Source organism: Peromyscus leucopus, chromosome 4, assembly GCF_004664715.2.
Source record: "Peromyscus leucopus breed LL Stock chromosome 4, UCI_PerLeu_2.1, whole genome shotgun sequence".
Classification (NCBI taxonomy): domain Eukaryota; kingdom Metazoa; phylum Chordata; class Mammalia; order Rodentia; family Cricetidae; genus Peromyscus; species Peromyscus leucopus.
Window position 1 is genome coordinate 137,385,433 of NC_051066.1, and position 11,161 is coordinate 137,396,593.

General features: G+C 44.7%; 1 protein-coding gene across 3 annotated transcripts in view; it reads right to left on the reverse strand.

Moving 5' to 3' along the window:
* Zhx3 (zinc fingers and homeoboxes 3) overlaps window positions 1–4,835 on the reverse strand; it is a 123,585-nt gene extending 118,750 nt beyond the window's left edge. For 2 of the 3 annotated variants that reach the window (XM_028868390.2, XM_028868392.2), the window contains exon 1: window positions 4,627–4,835. The gene's annotated coding sequence lies outside the window, so the exon portion shown is untranslated. Of the gene's footprint in view, window positions 1–4,226; window positions 4,434–4,626 lie in introns of those variants that run through there. The other variant, XM_028868391.2, reaches the window with a different exon arrangement.
* Between the last annotated feature and the right edge of the window lie 6,326 nt (window positions 4,836–11,161).

An 11,161-nucleotide genomic window follows, 5' to 3' on the forward strand; every position in this document is an offset into this window, starting at 1 on the left:
AGCCCAGGCTGGCCTTGAACTCACAGAGATCCACCTGCCTCTGCCTCTCGAGTGCTGGGATTAAAGGCGTGAGCCATCACTGCCCGGTATATAAGTTTGCGTGAGTGTGTGTGCATGCGCACTCATGTGCATGCATATATTGTATATCCTTCCATATAAACACATGCTTGAGAATAAGAGAAGGATTTGGACACTCTTGTTATTTTATTTTGGGTTTTTTATTGTTGTTTTGTTTTGTTTTTGTTTTGGGGCTTTTTTTTTTTTTTTTTTTTCTGGAGCTGAGGACTGAACCCAGGGCCTTGTACTTCTAGGCAAGCACTCTACCACTGAGCTAAATCCCCAACCCCTCGCTCGCCCTTGCCTTTTAATGAGTTTACTCTGGCTGCTGTGGAAGTAGGCAAGAGTGAAGCTAGAAGACCAGCTAAGATGCACTGACAGTCATCCAGCTGAGAGAAGAGAATGCCAGATTAGGAAATAGGAGAAGGATTTGAACTATTCTGAGATGGGCATAAGTGATGAGTCAAGAATGATGACTATAAATGTGGAAGTTTGAGAGGAAGATGGAGAGACCAATTTGGGGTTTTGGGGGATTGCTTAGCAAAGCCAAGGCCCCAGGTTATATCACTAACATGAGAGAGGAATGGAGGGAGCACATAAGTTGTGGACATGTGAAGTTTGAGATGAGGTGGCAAGCAAAGACAATAGGAAAGTCTGGTAGATGAAAATGCAAGTCTCGAGCCAGAAAGAGTGGGAGGCTTGAAGAGGGAGTTGTCTCCATATAGGGCATACTAAAGACTTGGGTGAGACTATCTAGGGTATGAGAAAAGAATAAAATTCAGGTGTGGTGGTTACATGCTTTTATTCCTAAAACATAAGAAGCTGGGGCAGAAGGATTACAAGTTCAAGGATATCCTGGGTTGTATAGTGAGTTCAAGGACAGCCTCAGCAATATATGAAGACCTGTCTTGGAGGAAGAGAGGGCAATCTGAAACTGAACAAGATTAAGCGATCTCTACAAAAGCACACAAGCTTGCCCCCAAATACATTTGCAACAAATCCCCATTGAGGAAAAGAAATAAGAAAACATTTTAACATATTTCCTACAGGCCTTCAGCTGAAGAAAATTTCCATTTAGAACATATACACTATATCACCAACAACCACCACCACTACCACCAAGTTCTTACATATCTGGAACATGAGCATCAAAAGGTTTTCTACGGTCTCTGGGCTGTATTGTTCTAGGCATCGTTCAAAGAAAACAACAAGTCTTTTTTTTCCCAAAAAACTTAAATAGTAGCCTATCTGAAGTTCAAACTTTTAAGAACTTTACACCCAACATTAGCCCCTCTTCAAAATCAACAGAAGCACAATGATACATTTTACTATAGATACTGTTTCCTCCTGAAAGATAAAGCTGGCACTTTCAAACAGTTCAAAGGTCACACAAGAGACTGAAAAATGCTCAAAGGTCAAGGATTAATTATAAAATGATTTTAAAAAAAGTAAGCAAGTAAGTGCACCTCCAAAGCCAACTAAAAATGATAGGCAGAGAGATGAAAAGGACAGAACTGCCAAGAAAGTAAGTAAATATAACAGCTACTCCCCAAGTGAAAACACACTGAGGCTGTAATTACACCTTTGGTATCTGAGGACACAAAAAGCTCACTATGCTCTTGAGGATTATACTATTGCTAAGAACAACCAAACTGGGACACTTTAGGCTTCTCAAAAATTCTCCATGTGACACAAGGGATAATGTGTAAGACAGAAAGCCAGCAACATTTGCCAAAAATGTTCCTTCCCTCAACTGTTCAAGTTAAATCAAGGTTTTTCTTTTTTCAGATTTATTGATTTTATTATTTTGTGTGTATGAATGTTTTGCCTGCACATATGTATGAACACTATATATGTGCCTTGTACCCATGGAGGTCAGACAACTGTCAGTTCCCCTGCGGCTAGAGTTACAGACAGTTCTAAGCTGCCATGTGGGTGCTTGGACTCAAACCTTGAGTTTGAGCAACAAGTGCTCTTCACTGCTAAGCCAACTCTCCAGCCTGTTTTTCTATTTTATTATTTTTATTTTATGTGTATGGATGTTTCATCTTTGAGTATATCTGTGTATTACTTGTGTTCCTGGTGCCCACAGAAGCCAGTGGAGGGCATCAGATCTCCTGGGGCTGGAGTTCCAGATATTTGTCCATGTGGGCACTGGAAATGGACCGCTGGTCCTTTGGAGAGCAGCCAGTGCTTTTAACTGCAGAGCTGTCTCTCCAGCTCCTAAGACTGTTGTTCTAAGATCCTAAGCCTCACCTTATAAATTCTTCTAAGATATGTTAAGGAGAGGAAAGTTGCAAAGTTTAATAATGTGTTATTCCATCTCATGATGTAGCTATCTAAAAGGCTACCAGCAATGTCACATGAATAGATGGACAACTAGCATTCCTCTACTTATTCACTGAGCAAGTATTTTAGCACCTGTAGTGGATCAGGGGCCGTTCTAAACCCCGAGGGTATTTCAGTGAAATAAGGCCTCGTGCTTGAGAGACAGCAAAGGAGACAGACAATAAGCCAAGAAATAAATACTACCAAGTGGTGATAAGTCCAGTACCGAATGGAAGGCAGGGGTGATAGGAATTGTGAAGAGTTGCTGGGGAAAACCTAAAGACCTAAAGCTAAGGAAATCCGTCCTAATTGTATAATATCTAGGCCAGCTGTGCACACTGAGGAACCGTACCCTCAGAGGCACAGGGCTGGAGTATGACCGAGGTTCGTAAAAAGGCAGCCGAGATTGACTGGGCCAGGCTGGAGACTGGCAGCCAGCAGGCCACAGGAGGGACTGGAGATCTGACTTTCAGAGAAGTTACTGGAGGGGTGCAAGCAGAGAACTTCCACAGCCTGGATTTCTTTTTAAAGGAATTACAAAGGGAAAATAGTTCCTCATAAAAGCTAGTCATAATCCTCATAATCTGTTTATAAATGGAAGGAAAAGTATACAATAAAAATCATATAGGCTGGTAGCACTTTTACAGAGAGAGTGAAAAAAAAGAAAACACATATAATTGGGAACAAAAGACTGAAAAAAATAAATGCCAAACAAGTTTACTAGAGTTTGTGTAATTATAAGGGTTTTTTTTTTTTTCACTTATTCTTCTTACTCAAGTTTTCTGCCTTAAATATAAATCAGTGACAGAAAAACAGAGAAATGGCTTCACACAAGCAAGCAAAAGCACATACGGACACACACACACACACACACACACACACACACACACACACACACTGCACCCCCAATCATGGACGAAGGTAGTCTGAAATCTTACTTCAACTGAGGGGGAAAAAAACAACAACATAGGGAACTTTTTTTCGTCCAAAAAATTACCACACTTCCCATGCAATGTTTGCCTGTCACGAACCACTGCACAAATCAAGAATGGCCCAATGTATCAAGGTCACAAAATCAACTTGGTTAATATGTTTATCATTACATGGCAGCCCTGTCCCTTAAAGCAACTTTGATACCATCTCTCTAAGGCATACAGACAAAGGCCCTTTTCGCTCATTTCCTAAGGCTCTTTGATACTCCTTTGCTGTTTCTGGATTTTTCCACTGTATGTCTCTTAGAAGCAAATTAAGCCCGAATCAGTTGTTCCAGCTAATGAAGTGTGCTTTTGGCTCTTTTCTCCTCGGTTGAGAATTATCCGGCAAGCTACCAATTGTTTTAGAACACATTTCTTTTAGTTTTGAAATATTGCAATACTAAGTTACCACAAACAAAAAAAAAAATCAAGATAGCAACATATGAGAACATGTATATAAATGGAAAGTGCCGTATTCCTTTTTAATTAAAAAATGTGTGGATGCCTTATGAATAAACATTGTAGGCTATCTAGATAAATATATGTGTTGGCGTGACACCGATAAAGGCAGAAAGGAACATGCTTTCTCTTCTCTAACCCCCTACCCCACCCGAATCACGTAACCGTTTCTCGCACAATACCACGGCAACCACTGTTCATAAATGCAACTCCAAACGACTCAAGCTCTCAGACACTTGCCACCTAAGCCCCGCATCCCACCCACTCCTCAGTCACTTCCAACAGGTTTCTCTGAATGAAAACCCCCAAACTGGCAAGGCTTAACAAGTCCCAAACTCCGCTCACACGCCCATCTGGGCATCCCGGAACCCTGGCGTTTCCGCGTGGGGAAGGAGGATTCTACTGTACCCCTGAGTGGTTCGAGTCCCGACGCTCTTTTCACCAGAGGCCCGGGGTGCCAGCCGCCCGCAGCCGCCCGCGGGAGTGCGGACACGCGCGCCCACGGCCAGGCCTCCACCGCCCGCTCCGGCTCCCTCTGCAACCCTGCCCCGCGCGACCACCTTGACCCGGGACTCCGGGACGCCGGACCCACAGCGAGCGCGGCGCTGACAGATGGGGAGGGCGGGGCGTCAGGGGGAAGGGGCGGGGCCGCTCGGAGCGGGGGTGCTGGCGGCTGACAGGGCCCGGCGGGAGCCGGGCCTGGCGGGAAGGCGCTCGCAAACACACAGGGGCTGACAGGCGGGGAGCCGCACAGACACCGGGGACTGACAGCTACGGAGGGAGACGACGGGTCTCGGCGGGCGCTCACCTGGCGACGGCGGCACCCGCGGCCCAGCCGCTCTCCCCGCGCTGCAGGCCTCCCTCCCTCCCGGGCGGGCGGGCGGCCGACGCAGGCCCCGCGGCGGTGGCGGCGGCGGGGGCAGCGGCGGCGACGCCGGAGCCACGGACTGCTTCTGCGGCGGGGACGAGCTGCACCAACCGTCTCCCGGCCGCTCGGCCGAGCTCGGTGGTGCTCGGAGGAGTTCGGCTCCGATCGGCCCTCCGCGACTCGGCTGGGGGCGTGGCCGCCCCCCTCCCCCGCCCAGGTCGCTTCAGGCGCTAGGGGGCGGGGCTTTGGGAACGGGCGCGAGCCCCCTGACGTCGCGGGGAGCGGGCCTTACCCAGAGCGCATGCGCCGGCCAGCCACCCGCCTATGGTTTCTGTGTGGAAGACGGAGGCGGTAGAGGAGGCGGACACCGAGGCGGATGCTGAGGCCCTATCCGTTCCCGGCCTTTGTGCTCCATATCCTGGTCTTTCTGTAGGGCCGTCTGGGCAAGGATCCCAAACCCGTGCGCCCTATCTCCTCAGTGCAGTGATTCCTAACTACCAACCTTAGGGAGATATTTTTTAACACCACCAAGGTTTCACTGCAGGCTGTAGTATCTTGTTCACTCCAAGAAATAGTAGCCGAAACGAATTTATGGTCACCGCTTCCCTAACACTATCTTAGGATACTGGAGCTTTCAAACACCTGCTCCCATCACGTTCATTTTTGCAGCTGCTGTTGGCCTGGGATAAAATCTTGTTTCATATTCCAGGCATCTTTTTATAACGGAACCCAAATCTGTGGCAACTATGTTCAAAAAGTGCTCCTCACCCTTCGAATCCAGATTAACAAATAGAGCTTTGAAGACTGACTAGGTCCCAATCACAAATCTGCTTATATCCAACATCAATTGGCTATAATCTCTCATCCACAAAAGGCAACAAAATATTAGGATATATAGGATAAGTGAGAGAATTAAACGGCAGTCTATATAAAGCTTTCTGCTCCATGTCTTGGTGTTTAGTGTTTAAAATAAGGCTGTGTGTGATGGCCTACACCTGTAATCTCACTTAAAGAGGCTGAAGCAGGAGGATTGCCAGTTTGGGATCAGCCTGGGCTACATAGTAAGACCCTGTCTCAACAACAATAAAAAGGCTGAGTTTATCACAGTCAGCAAACCTATGTAATGTGTCAAATTTAACGTGTCCAGAGTCAAACACTAAAACTCATACCTTAACATGTTGCATATGGCCATCACACAATATTCCTTGTTACAGTTTGTATCAAGTCCAGTGTATTTAATGACCAGGCTAAAGCATCGCAGCCACCTTTCCTCTCTCTCTTCCAATCATAGTCATCTCAATCATTAGCAAGTCTGCTGGCCCTCTCTTTAGAAGTCTGTACACAGGGAATGCTGCAGGAGCTTCCTCCCTACCTGCTCCTCTTCATTACAGCCTGTGCTCAGCACAGCAGCCACAGGGATCTTGTTAAAGCCTAAGTCAAAGTATGTTCCTTTCCTCTTTAAAACATCCAGTGGTTCCTATATTGGGCACAGTAAAAATCCAAAGCTTTATTTCAGGGGCCCCTAGATCCATGCAGTCTGCTCTTTCTTCTAACAAGTTCATCTCCTTCTTCCTCATTCCTCAGCCAGCAACGCTAGCCTCCTTCCTGCTCCTGGAACATGAAGGACATTTGCACTTAGTATGTCTTCTCCTGGGCATCAGAAAGGTGTGTTCTCACTTCAAAGTTCTACTCAAACGGTAGTTCCTTCAATGGATATCAAGCCTAAATCTCCATCACTCTGTCTTCCTTTGTTCTAGCCCTTATAACCTCAATATTTGTCTCTCATGTCCCTTGGGGCAGGAATGTTTGTTTTGCTTATTTTCAACATCTGGAACATGGGCAGACATGTTCATGAACTCAATAAGTATTTCTTGAATGAATGAGTATATAGGATAGGTTGTGCTCCAATTTATTTTCATTTATTCAACCAACTTTTCCAATCACCTTTTCTGATCTAGGCCCTCTAGGTGATGCAAGGGTAAGAAAGACATTCCTCCAGATGCCAAGGAACTCCATATTTCTGAAGAGAAAGAAATGTAAAGTTACAGTTCTGGAAGAAAATATGCAAAGGCTAGCTGCTTTGGGAAACATGGAACTGAGGGTATAATAACCAGTGTGTGACAAGCATGGTGATATTTATATGCAATCCCAGATATTCAGGAGGATAAGGCAGAAAGATCACAAGTTTGACCCAGCCTTGGCAACTTTAGCAAGACCTTGTCTCAAAATAAAGACTAGCAGGGTAGTGGTAGCTCATGCCTTTAATCCCGGCATTCAGGAGGCAGAGGCAGGTGGATCTCTGTGAGTTCGAGACCAACCTGGTCTACAGAGTGAGTTCCAGGACAGCCAAGGCTACACAGAGAAACCCCGACTCGAAAAACAAAAACAAAAGATAAAGACTAGTGGGAGAAGAGAGTTGCAACTGGGCTGCACAGTGCTTGTCTGACATAGTCAAAGCCTTGAGTTCAATCCCTAGTGTCAGAAGGGGGGACAACAAAAGGCCAAAGAAACAAGATATAGGCAAGTGTGGAAAGGGTTCCCAATGACACTGGAAGCTAGAAGCTGAATCTGGAGAAATGACAAGAAGTGACTCCAGGCAAAGGCAGTAACCAGCATGCACATGTTAGTGTATAGAGGTATGCCAGAGGAGGAGGACTAGAAGGAGGAGGAGGGGAGGAGGAGAACAAGGAGGAGGAGAAGTTGTTGATGATATTTAATCAAAGAGGCAAATTATTTTTCTTCAAAAGAAAAAGGACCAGTGAGAGGGCTCAGAAGGTTAGGCACTTGCTGCCGAGCTTGAAAATCTGAGTCCCATCCCCAGAACCCACACTGTAGAAAGCAAGAACTGACTCCTGCTACTTTTCTTGCCCCATAAATAAATAAATATAATCTAAAAGTTGTTTTAGTTAAGTGTCCTAGGAGGATGGCTCAGTGCTAGCCACACAAGCATGAGGTTTGTGGGGGGCCTGCCCCCACCTTTTACAGGGTTCCTATGAAGAGGAGAGAGGCCTAAGGGATTAATAGAAAGATAGCAGAGATGGGACAGACAGAAACACAGGATAGCTTTGGGAGGATCTGGATTAAAATCCACCAGCCCCTTCTGTCTCTTCTAAAGGGCTTTTTAAAGGAATGCCAAGGGGCAGGGCAAAAAACCTCCCCCTTGCTTGATCAAAGCATACTGCACATACAAGTGCAGACCCTTCCAAACACCTGGTAACCATGCATGTGGTCAATCCGTCCCCTTATGCAGCCCTGCTGGGTAAAGCAAGCTCAGATCTCACTAGGAAACCTCTGTGGGCTCCCACAAGTCCCTCCTCTTAATATTTCAAAGAGCCCCTCAGGCCCCTCAGATAGATTGTGTGTGCCAGAGGTCATCTTCAGTTAGACAGACTTTACCCATCTTGGAGATACACTTTCCATCAAGCATACTCTTGTCTTAGGTTGGAAGCTAACAAGAACATTGCCTGTCCCTGACTACCAGCCTACATCATGAGGGAGTACAGAGTTTAATTCAACTTTAACTCAGGTCCCTACTAAGAGCTTACAAGTAGTTTGAACAACCCAGTGATCCCTAAGCTGCCACAGCTCCCCAGTAAAGGAATAGAGGGTGACCAAGATGGAATGTTCTTTTTTGAATGGGTCTTAAGATGTCTATAACAGCCTTAGCTGTGCCAAGCCCTTTTTTTAAATCAATAAACTCTTGATGCAAACTGCATCAAAGAAACTACATCAAACTTAAATATTCCCTTAGCTTCATCAAACCTTGGTTCATTAATATCAACTTAACTCTAGCTATGAACATTACTACACATATTTACAACTAGCATGGCTATTTACTATGTGTATTTACACTTCTTAAAACTTACATTCAAAAGCAAACTATAGGATTTACCTTGTAAACTTTAGTAAGCAACTAAAACAGATCTTTTAATAGAACCATTTACCATTCTCTTCCAACAAGACAGAGTACATGAATCAAGAATCACCACAGTTAAAATTGCAGGTGAACTCAAAACTGATTCATTTCTGAAGTTCATAGTCAGTTTTGATAACATCCTTAAAGTTCCTCTGACAGTTGGGAACAAGAGCCTAATTTGTCAGTGGCTCTAGAGTGGTTATATCTAACTCCCTTGAGTCTGGGATTGATGAGTGCTGCTGCTAGAGGGCTGTAACACTTGGGATGATGCCACTCCCCAAAGCCTCCTTTCCCACCAGCCCTTCCGGCCGTTCCAGAACCAGCAGAAGTGTGCACAGCAGCCACCAGCCAGGTGCTGTTCCATCACTCAAACTCATTGCAGCTCCCCTGAGTGCCACAATTCAAACAAATGTTGCTGAAACTTCACTCAGTTATAGCAGAACTTTCAGTTCACTCTACCCAGAAGCCTCACCTCAGGGTGAGGATAGAACTGCCTATTGAGCTGCTGTAAAGCTTTTAGAAAAATCTTCCTATGCATCTATTAGAAATCATCTTTCTTAAAAGAGCCACACATCAATTTGCTGATACTCAAACAAAAGCAGTGTGGCTCCAAACTCCATTTCCTTTCAGCTTTTGCTAAATAGAGACAAAATCTTTGTCCCAAACTCCTCAGCAGTCTGGGGGCCTCCTTAGTCTCCTATTTTCCCCAAACTGCAGGATGGAACCTCATTATCAGGAACAGGTTCAGCTGCTTTCACTCCAGTTCCTCTGGAGGAGCATCATTGGAGCTGACATTCCTCTGTTCCCCACTCCTCACCAAATGCTCAGAGAGCCATTAAGCTTCTGAGGGTACATTTTCCCCCTTCTTTTTTATTTTATTTTATTTTATTTTATTTTACAATTCCATTCAGTTCTACATATCAGCCACGGGTTCCCCTATTCTCCCCCCTCCCACCCCCTTCCCTTACCCCCAGCTTACCCCCCATTCCCACCTCCTCCAGGGCAAATCCTACCCCCGAGGACTGCGATCAACCTGGTAGACTCAGTCCAGGCAGGTCCAGTCCCTTCCTCCCAGACTGAGCCAAGTGTCCCTGCATAAGCTCCAGGTTTCAAACAGCCAACTCATGCAATGAGCACAGGACTTGGTCCCACCGCCTAGTTGCCTCCCAAACTGATCAAGCCAATCAACTGTCTCACCTATTCAGAGGGCCTGATCCAGCTGGGGGCCCCTCAGCCTTTGGTTCATAGTTCATGTGTTTCCATTCATTTGGCTATTTTTTTTTCAATAATTGAGTAAAACCAAAATTTATTATAAGCCACAGTCGTCTTAGGGACCTCCATGCTATATATATAGCCTCCATGGTTCTATGGGTTGTGGTCTGATTGTTCTTTATTTTATATCTAGAATCCACTTATGAGTGAGTACATACCATGACTGTCTTTCTGGGTTTGGATTACCTCACTCAGGATGATTTTTTCTAGTTCCATCCATTTGCCTGCAAATTTCATGCTTTCATTGTTTTTCTCTGCTGAATAGTACTCCATTGTGTATATGTACCACATTTTTTTCATCCATTCTTCCGTTGACGGGCATCTAGATTGTTCCCAGTTTCTGGCTATTACAAATAGTGCTGCTAGGAACATAGTTGAGCATGTATCTTTATGGTATGAATCAGCATTCCTTGGGTATCAAGGTAGTTTGATTCCTAATTTTCTGAGAAACCGCCATACTGATTTCCACAGTGGTTGTACAAGTTTACATTCCCATCAACAGTGGAAGAGTGTTCCCTTTGCTCCACATCCTCTCCAACATTGACTGTCAATGGTGTTTTTTGATCATAGCCATTCTGACAGGTGTAAGGTGGTATCTCAGAGTCGTTTTGATTTGCATTTCTCTGATGATTAAGGATGTTGAGCATTTCTTTAAATGTCTTTCAGCCATTTGTGATTCTTGTTTTGTGAATTCTCTGTTTAGCTCTTTAGGCCATTTTTTAATTGGACTGTTGAGTATTTTGATGTCTAGTTTCTTGAGTTCTTTATATATTGTGGAGATCAATCCTCTGTCAGATGTGGGGTTGGTGAAGATCTTTTCCCAATCTGTTGGCTGTCTTTTTGTCTTATTGACTGTGTATTTTGCCCTGCAAAAGCTTCTCAATTTCGAGAGGTCCCATTTATTAATTGTTGTACTCAGGGTCTGTGCTGTTGGTGTTTTATTTAGGAAATGGTCTCCAGTGCCAATGCGTTCAAGAGTGCTTCCTACTTTCTTTTCTATTAAGTTTAGTGTAACTGGATTTATGTTCAGGTCTTTGATCCACTTGGACTTGAGTTTTGTGCATGGTGACAGATATGGATCTATTTGTAATCTTTTACATATTGACATCCAGTTATGCCAGCACCATTTGTTGAAGATACTTTCTTTTTTCCATTGTATAGTTTTGGCTCCTTTGTCAAAAACCAGGTGTTCATATGTGCACGGATTAATGTCAGGGTCTTCAATTCGATTCCATTGGTCTGTATGTCGGTTTTTATACCAGTACCAAGCTGTTTTTATTACTATAA